The sequence below is a fragment of the Gouania willdenowi genome, chromosome 11, assembly GCF_900634775.1.
Source record: "Gouania willdenowi chromosome 11, fGouWil2.1, whole genome shotgun sequence".
Lineage (NCBI taxonomy): Eukaryota > Metazoa > Chordata > Actinopteri > Blenniiformes > Gobiesocidae > Gouania > Gouania willdenowi.
Window position 1 is genome coordinate 19,975,528 of NC_041054.1, and position 10,343 is coordinate 19,985,870.

Consider the following 10,343-nt stretch of genomic DNA (forward strand, 5'->3'; position numbering starts at 1 on the left):
ACCTGAAAGCATCTCCAACCAAAACACATCCCAAATCTACCCATGCAACACACACACACACACACACACATACACACACACACTGACTTAAGTGTATGAGGTTGCAGCTTCACCTTTTAATCACACGTAGTGCAACTATATGCTGTAGCTCGAGACGATTTTCGCTTGTTCATTTACTCTGACTCTAAGGTGGTTTTTAGTTGTTCAGTAATGGTGTCTATTCTTGCAGCTGGTGCCTCCGTACACAGTTACCACCAGTCTTTAGTTATCCGTCCAATTACTTAGAAACAACCGAACCATGGAATGGAACTGTCAGGTTCAAACAAATCCCATTTAAGTTTAAAGCTGATATCCGGAGTTTCTGAGAAATCTATGTTTATGTATGATTCTTTTGAAATGCGGAAAAATACCTAACTAGTCTTTTACTGTGGTCTACTACCGGTGGTCATTCATATACATTAATGTATATAAGTCCCGCCTTCGTCCTCTAGACACCTATACAAATAGAAACGATCGCCGGCTGCGCCCAGCCTATAGGCTTCGACTTCCTGTTTTTGAGACTGTCAATCAAAGTGAATGTGGAACTGTGCACAGAAACAAGGCCGTGCGTTACAACAGCAAACATGTAAATATGATTTTGGCTCTTAGACCTATATTAATGTGACCCTATGCGACCTTGTTATGTTCCGCGATGTGCGTGCAGAAAAGTAGAGGCGTGGCTTCTGGTAGATTGGCAGAGGAAGTGGAGCTGTTTAGGGCGGGACATTGAGACGTTTCTCAGCAACTCCGGATATCAGCTTTAAAGACTCGTTGGTGCAACTTAAACTAACTCACTGTTGGTTGTGTTTTCTTGTTGAGTTGAAGTCATCATAAGCTGAAGTTTATTAAACCTTTCAGGGAAGATTTTTTTTTTTTTTTTTTGTTCAAAGAGCAAATGAATTGTCATCATGTTTGTTTCACATAAACAGAAAAAAAAGCAAATATATCCCCCCACCCCCCACTGTGCTTTGCTCCATTGTGTTTGTACGGCTCCTGGATCTACAATATATCCTGTTCAGGTATTTTTGTACAAATAAGGGACTGATATATTCTCCGTTTATTGGATATTAGAATAAAAGACATCATTGCTATAAACCAAACATGAATTGAGCTGCTGCTTATTTTTTTCCACCCCTTGTATCTCCTTAAAGTAAGACACGCCTACTCAGGCAGCCGGTCAGTGCTGGCAGTGACAGACCGCTGCTTGCTCAATGACTACACAGAGTACACAGCCCACAAGCATAAACACACAGCCCCACAGATGCTATATTATTCACAAACAGTCCCTGCTGTACTCCCACCAATAGCCTGAGAACACCAAGGCCCCTCACACGCACAAACCACATGCGTTTTTGCTCACACGCAGAGACAGACGTGGATACACACACTGTGTCTGTACATACACACATTGCTTGATGAGCCCTCTGACTAGACCAGAATCTGCTCTTTATAGAATCAGAGAGTCGAAATCATCACCGCTGCAACGGGCTGTGTCACACGGAACATTCGACTTCCTCATTAAAACTGTCGATCAATGCTCACTGAGAGCTGTGATTGGAGGAAACCCTCCTCCCTCCTCTCTGCTTTTAAAGGAGGGGCGGGGCCAACAGTGAAAGTAGATGACACATGATTATCCAAATAATGTCTAAGCCAATAGCAAAATGTAATTGTAATAGCCGGCGTTCAACCCTTAGAGGCCAGTAATTCTCATATTTTACAACTAAATACGCAAAATAAAAATAATTTTACTAAAATGTTAAAAGTTGGACTAGGATCAATCAACAGCGCTACTTAATACCCAAATACATATGTATTCAGCAGAAAAAAAGTGGGTTTGGGGTTTAGTTACTCTTAAAAGGGGCAGTATTATGAAAAATTCACTTTATAATGGTTTTGCTACAGTGAAAGACATTCCTTTAGCCTCATTCAGAGGGCCAAAGTTCAAAAAGTTCTGTTTCCTCCCTCCCTGTTATTTCACATTTTGTAAAAAGTCACCTCCAAACGGGCAAGTTGGATTTTTCTCACCACGTGACTTCACCTAGCGGAAACTCCTCCTCCTGACAATCCTGGCTCCTCCTACCCTATACAAGAATGTGAGCTCCTCCCTCTCAAACTACCTCACAGGTTCAAACACTGCGATTTAATATAGAATATACATTACACTTTATTGTCATATATGTAAAGCTACATACACAAAATGTGTTCTCTGCATTTAACCACTCCCTGAGGAGCAGTGGGCAGCCACGTTGTAGCACCCAGAGCAATTCTATTTTTAGTACCCGTTATATCACCTAGTATCTCCTTTAGAAAAGATCTGACATGTTTGCAACACAATGCGACGCAGCGGTTGGACAAAACAGTGGACTATCATGTTGAATAGACTATTTCTGTAAAAAGTAGTGGAAAAGATGACAAGAAAGTGACGTAGCAGCTCCGGTGAGTGTTTGAAGCAGCTGACGGACTCAGCTGCTGCTGTTGCTGCACACACACCCTGAAAAAGTGTTTGTCTGACTCACAATCACAATAGCCGCTTAAATAGCCATGTGTTTTACTGTGCTGTTTTTTTGGCTGAAAACTATAACAAGAGTGTGTGGATAGCAAAAGAAAATCGCTAGTTGTTGAGTGGTCAGTGTCTACAGACACGCCCTACTCATGAATATGCATAAGTAGGCTCCAAAAACATTAATTTTTGTACTCCCAATGACAATTTGCGAACCCCACTTTGGGAATTTAGGACCTACGCTATACCGAGTACCTACATACAAACAATAACTTGAATAAATGAAGTCCAGTTAACACATCCACGGAAGAGAAGTCAAGACCAGCGCAAAATTTAAATAGAATTTTTTTTGCTCATGTTTTATTTAGAAAAAAAATCCAAAACAAACAACGAAAGCCTTTGATCATTAATTAATCAACGTAAATACTTTGGTGTCAAACTGAACCAATATAAATCCAAATCAGTCCTACCAGCAAAAATCTAAATTATTTGACATGCAAATTTTAATCCTTGACTTCAGCAAACTGATTTGTTCCCTTTTTTTTTTTTTATCTTGGCAAACCAATAATGTTTACAGGTTGGATTTGTTTGAGTGTTTTACAGCGAGTATCTGGATGTAGCTCAATGCATGATTGTGTTTCTAATCTCACTCAATCTGAGGTCAAGGAATACACTTCATTTTAAACTAATTATGTGTAATGTCCACATATCCATTGCCCAAACAATACAGACGTGATTCAATTTAAATCACTTTATTTGTCCCCATATGGCAATTTAATCCAGACATACAACCAGTACCATTGCACAATCAGATAAAAAAAAAGAACACATCAAATTAAAACTTAAAAAGTGCATATTTCAAAACTTTAAAGTGCATGTATTTAAAGTGGATTTATTTTAAATTAAAGGGAGGAAGCTGGACAGAGGAGCTGGATGGCCCTAGGGAAATATTATATAATAATGTCATATTTTGAACTTTATTGAACAAATGCATAATTAACAAATGTGGTTAAATTACTTAAAAGGGCCATATGTAGAATTATTGTGAGTTTTCAACTTTTACATATGTCTGAAATGTCTACAATAAAAATTTGAGTGTAAAGAAACATGTCGTTAGCCGTCATGCTATATGTGATTTTTTTTATAGATTACATAGTTATGTATACATTAATAAATATTGCCGGTGTAGTGTAGAATAAACCTACCGTGAAAGTTTCCTACCGTTGACAGTGGGCATGCGCGTCCGTCATTTTGAAAAAAGGTAAGAATATTTCCTTTAATTTTTAGGGTTTATCATAGTAGGAAAAATTAAGGTAGCAAAATATTGTACGTGTACGTGTAATTTTTACTACGATATTAGTGCGCTTGAGCCTGAAGGAGGCTTTCACGCGTAGGGTTATTTTTTGCTACACCTGCCCGGCCAACCTGTAGTACCCTTTTTTCCACCGGTTGGGTGAGTAAAAGCCTATTTACAGCAGAGCAGTCCCTGAACTAGGATTGAATTTGTTAAAGTAAAAGTTACTAGTTACTTTCACCCCCATGTTTATTATTGGTAATAAATCTTGCCATCCCTTGCATACAGTAAATATCTTATGTATAAACTTAAAAAGGAAGAGACCAAATCTTGCACAATTGGAATTGAATTGAATTTCCACAAAGGCATCTGTGTAAAATAAAGTTTTGTTAAAAAATGTACAATTTTCTTTTTTAAATAAAAATACACCAGTAAATTCAATTCAAGATAAAACACATTCTCAGGCTCTGAGTATAGCTACATTTATGAACTCTGAAACTGAGAAAATAACCATGATTCCGTGCTCTTTTGGCACAGTGCATTACGTTTAATCTGATTGGTCGGCTATGATGTGATGCATTTGATTGTTGTCTGGTCATTTCATTTTGTGTAGTTTCACAATGTCTGTGAAATCATTTTAAAACCAAATATAAGAATTTAATCAGTAACGGTTCGGTGTAGAAATGTAACTCACTACTTGACTTCTTTTAAAACATACTAAATTAGTAAAATTATTAATTTAGAAATATACTCAAAGAAGTACAAGTACCCATAAAAGCAACTCAATAACAGTAACGTGAGTATTTGTAATCTGATACTTTTCACCTCTGTTTATCTGTAGTTAGCTAGTGATTGTTAGCGGTGTAGCGCCCCCTGGTGGATCATGTCCTCTAAGGATAAATTGGTAGAGAAAGTAAATGGATTGAAATACGTCTAAAAACTTTTAAAAGTACATCTTGCTCAACATTTATTATCATTATCTGGCTGAAAATCACTTCTTGTTCAGTGTTTTTTAGTAGGTGGTTAGCATTTAGCTAACAGCTAACAGGAGGTTTGATACTCACAACCAGGGGCGTAGCAGCACATTTTGGGCCCTGGGTACAAACCCTTTTTTTTAACTAGTATTCTTGCATTATTTTATATATATATATATATATATATATATATATATATATATATATTTTTTTTTTTTTTTTTTTTTTTTTTTTCTTGGAAGAAAGAAAAAAAAAAAAAAAAAAAAAATATATATATATATATATATATATATATATATATATATATATATTATTTTTTTTCTTTCTTCAAAACAACCCAGATATTCACACTATTTTGAATATCACAAATGTCCGACGACCCCAGACCATTTTTCTTTCTAGAAAATAGTTTTTGATCATGTTTATTAAAGTGTGTTACAAATACAGGGTAGCCAGGATTAGTGCACAAAGTGACAATTTGTGCCACCTTAGATATTTTTAAAAATCCGATTTTAATTCGTTTTTACTCAAGCTTTTTTTCTTCTTCGTTTTTTTTTTTTAACAATGGGCTATGTGCACGTGTCATTACCACATTTGGTGTAAGGATGCAATCATATTTCCGGTCGCGGCATTCTGAATGCAGAAGTATCAGTGTTCTAGTTAAAGTTGCTGCTACAGCAACGGCAGATGTGGTCAAAAAGGACCAGGGTGCATAGCTGCCCTCGTCGATGCCGGGTAGCTTTTCATTTACGTTGTACAACTGTTTAAAGTGTTATTGTGTGATTGTGTTTGCAGCTCTGTGCGCTGACACGTCACATGTGTAACACCGGACTTCTCGGTGCAAAGTGGACTCACCGCGGCTGTTGTAAACAGGAAGTTACGTGTCTCGCTCTTCTTCAACCCTATGTGTTTTTATTGTATTTTTACAAAATCTACAGTCTGTATAATGTGATGAAACAATAAAACAATGAACACGTATATGATCTGTCTCATAAAAATAAATAAACATTTCAGTCGCTTCCACTGGGAATTAATCCTGCGTCAATGAGAAAAACTAAATCTACAGTCCGCTGCATTAACCACTCGGTCACTGATCAGCTGTCAACTCACTAATCTAATCTCTAAATGACGTACATACTGGAGGTCGCAGGGGAAACTCAATGTTTCCATGTTAACTTATGACCACGTTTCTCCATCATTCTTTTTGTTCACAAATGACTCTAAGAACCTTTTTTAAACCATCTGTGGAGCCAAACTTCAGCGTGGTGCCTTCACAGTCCAGAACTGTGACTTTGTTTGGGTTCAACAGGCGACCTACTTCTGACAGTCAAAAAAAGAAAGAAATAAAATATGTCCCCCACAAGTGTCCAGAGGGTGTACAGGGAAGAGTTGGGAGAGGAAGGCATTACAGTGTTTCAGGACCAAATTACATTTGGCACATATCTGATTACTTTTGGGCAACGCTAACAGCAGTGATGAAATAAGCTGCAACAACCTCAGGTTTACTGTTTTTAACGTTTGCTTGCATCCAGATGGCGTGAAAAACAATCAATGCCGACGTCAAAGGGTGTGAGTTTATCGTAGGAGTCCATGTGCCAAATGTAATTTTGCTAAATTACATTTGAAATCAAATTACATTTGGCACTATACTATGGGGTGCCAAGTGTAAAAATTTAGTATAAAAGTTTACATTTAGATTTAGATTTAATATTTAGATTTAGATTTAACATTTAGATTTAGATTTAACATTTAGATATAAGATTTAGCATTTAGATATGATATATAACAAATTAGATTTAGATTAAATATTTAGCCTTAGATTTAACATTTAGATATAAGATTTAGCATTTAGATATGATATATAACAAATTAGATTTAGATTAAATATTTAGCCTTAGATTTAACATTTAGATATAACAATTAACATTTTGATTTAGATTTAAAATTTAGAGTTAGATTAAATATTTAGATATAGATTTAACATTTAGATATAACATATACCATTTAGATTTAGATTTAAATATTTAGATTTATTGCTTTTTTTTTTTTACCTCTATATATGTGGTTAAAAGTTGTGTTAAATGTAGGGAAATGTACTAAATATGATAAAAGTGAGATAAATATTGAAAATGTGTTAGCTACAACTTTTATACTAATTTTTTACACTTGGCACCACATACTATACAGCTGTAATGCCTCCTTTTGAGTCTCCCAGCTCTTCTCTGTCTACCCTCTGGGTCTAGAACGGATTGCACTGCATACACAAAGTTTCTAGTGACCCACAATCCTGCTGATCTGCATGTCACCATCCGGTATCCATGGAGACGCCCGGCACTTCATAGCTGGTCAGCTATGTAGTTAATGATGACATCAGGTGTACGATAAAGCTGAAGCCTTGCTAACCATCTTTTTACAGTACGCACACTAATGTGTATATTATCTGTCATAGCAAGGCATAATGCTATTTCAGCCTGTGTCAGGCCTTGATTGAAAAGAAACCTGATGCTGTGATCTATATGTTCCTCTCACATTGTTACACTGAATGTTTCCTGCAATGATTCATTATAATACACTATTATCCCATTATCTCGGGAAAACAAATGAAATTAACTCATTTTCACGGGGGAAAAAAAAGTCTTGTTGAGAAAATGAAGTCATCGTCAAGGGAAAACGGAGGAATTAAAATGCATGGCCCATTAGGGCTTCCGTAGAATGGTGTTCCTCGTAAATGAGCTTTTCAAAGTGAGAACTCATACTGTCCTTTTCACACTCGGAAATAAGAATACGTTTTATTAACAAGCACTTTTCAAAAACTCAAGAACACTTTACAGTTGTTAAAACAACTACAAACCTAAACAAAAACTATAAACAATAAGGGTAAATAGAGAAAATACTTTAGTAGGAAACAGTGGAGTTCTGTCACTTTGTTACTGTTTCTCTCATCGGTTTTACTAAAGGGTAGGTCTGAATTCCACCCGTCAACCAGGGGTCACCTGCGTGGAAGCGAGGGGACTGCCCTCGCTTCCATACTGCTGCTGAGCTGCGCCCATCGGTTTTGAAAAGTACTCGGATCGGCCGAAAGTGACATCAGCGGAAAACCCAGGACACCTCCTCCAGTCTGAATGTGTGTAATATTAATAATATAAACACTATTAAAACACTAAAGATCTCTGGAATAAAATGACAAAACCCTGTTAGGTTAGAAATATCAAGTTTTTATACCTCTCGACCTATGACCCCCCAGGTCAGAAAAGGCTTATTGGTTGTATTTTATAAAGCTGTTCTACTATATTTTAGTGGTTTATAGAATATTGTGTTTGAGACTTGCTTTTGCTACAATTTAGGGGTGGTTTGTAATGTATTTATTTATATATTTTTTTTAAAAACTACATACATATCGCTTTTAGTGCACAAATGTGCTTCACAACCAGCTTATTTTCATTCCAACATCATCTAATAATGTTTAGAAAAAAATTCATACATATATACTGTATATATAAAACAGAGTTCCGAGCCCCCACCCCAGGACGACACCCATGCTCACAAATGAAAGTCAGGCGAGTTTGTTCGTTTTGTTTAATAACTCATGGCAAAATTAGAATATTTACAGTAGAATGTCAATGAGCTGTACAAAGAAATATACATGCAAATATATAAAACATAACACTTTATCAACCAAACATGGGAAACAAGCATAACAAAAAACCAACAAAATAAAAACACAAGAAAACAAACCAAAAACTGAGGTAACCAATGAAAGTTTCCTTGTTTTTAATGGCCTGCGCACATTTCTTTGTTTTAAATAAATATAACGGAGTGCCTCTGACACGCTGAACAATTGTATCCTTGAACCTCAATATGTGTGTGTGTGTGTGTGTGTTTGTTTTAAATGAGCAGCTAAACAAACTGTGGACTCGTTCTGCTTTTATGACACGAAGGAAAGGTATGAAGAAAAGATTTTGGCAACAAAAACAAAAAAAACGTGCAGTAAAGTTAATTTTGCGTTTCAACTTTTGATCTATTTTGTTAATTACAGAGAAAATCAACCCTCCCGCTTTTTTTAAATTTACAAAATAAAGATATAGAAGAAGTCTGACCCCCCCCTTCTATGTGTTTTTACACGTGTAAACAATCATGTGACATGGTCATAGCTGAACCTCACACAAGTGAAATCACAATAAAATCATTTTTTTTTTTTTTAAATTATGTTCTATAAAGCTAGAGCAACTTTGGTGTACCAATACTACATAGGCAAACAGTACAAAACCTGCTAAATTATTATTATTATTATTAAGTTTTTGATCAAACCATGTTGATTGTAGATTGTGAACCTAGACTCCACCATCCAATAAACACAAACTACCAGCAGTGCTTGCAGTACCAGGTACTGGGTTTTCTCTAGATTTATTACAGACACCACAGAGGTCTTGATAAATAGTTGCATAAAATGTTAAAGCCGCAACATTGCACATAAGATTCAAACGTAACATACAATGAGTGCATTTACAGTAACCTCTGCTTCCAGATGAGTCCGTCTGTGAATGTAAAGAAGGCAGAAGTCTCTATTTATATATATATATACTGTATGTTTATGTATATGTATATATATATATATACACACACACACAAAGTAAGGCTTATTGTCAAATCTGCACAACACAAGATTTGCTCGACTAAAAGCAAACAACAGATGTTCCGTCTCCGATTACACAGTTCAGGGTTTGTTACTTGGTCGTCATGGCGATCCTAGTTTATACAAATGCAGCTATTCAATATTAAAAAAAAAAAAAAAAGAAAAAAAAAAAACTCTGATGGTGCGTGTGACTGTTTTAAAGTTCCAAAAAGCGGGACAACAGCTTTCGTTTGTTGTCGTGGAAACGCAGAGACAGCATCATAATAAAGGGTTTCTCCCTCTACAGTGAAAAAGAGCTGAACTGACGATGAGTAGGAATTTCCCCTGAAAGTCCAAATGTTCACCAAGGAAAATAGGTTACTTCATTTGTTTGTTTGTTTTTTTTTTTAGTTTTCTTTTTTTATTAATGACGTATAAAATCAGTCTGACGAAGCAGCAGCAGTAGACAAGAGCATTCAAAAAAATGTGATTGGTGAGAACTCCAGTTCTCCTGGGCTCTGAATGGCTGAATGATTGGAGGGACTCCAGGATTTCATTAAAAACTACATTCTGTGTGCGAGGAGAATCCGTTTACCCTTTGTTCTTAGGTTATTTTGTTTTAAAAACCAAATCTAAATAACAAATACAGGGTGTGGTTATTTTGTTTTACTGACTTAAAACCAAAATAGAAATACAGAAAAATAAAAAACCAGACAAGCAGCGTTTTTCTGTTTTTTTTTAAAATATTTTTATATTTAAGGGAAACTATGGATGAGAGCTTCATGTTTTAAGCTCACCACACAGAGAAGACCCACAGACGGGGGCTGGACTTTAACTCCCGGACAAAAAAAAAAAAAAAGCAACGCATAAGTCACATTACTGATGAACTGGTGAATTGAAACTTTATTAATACATTAATAAATC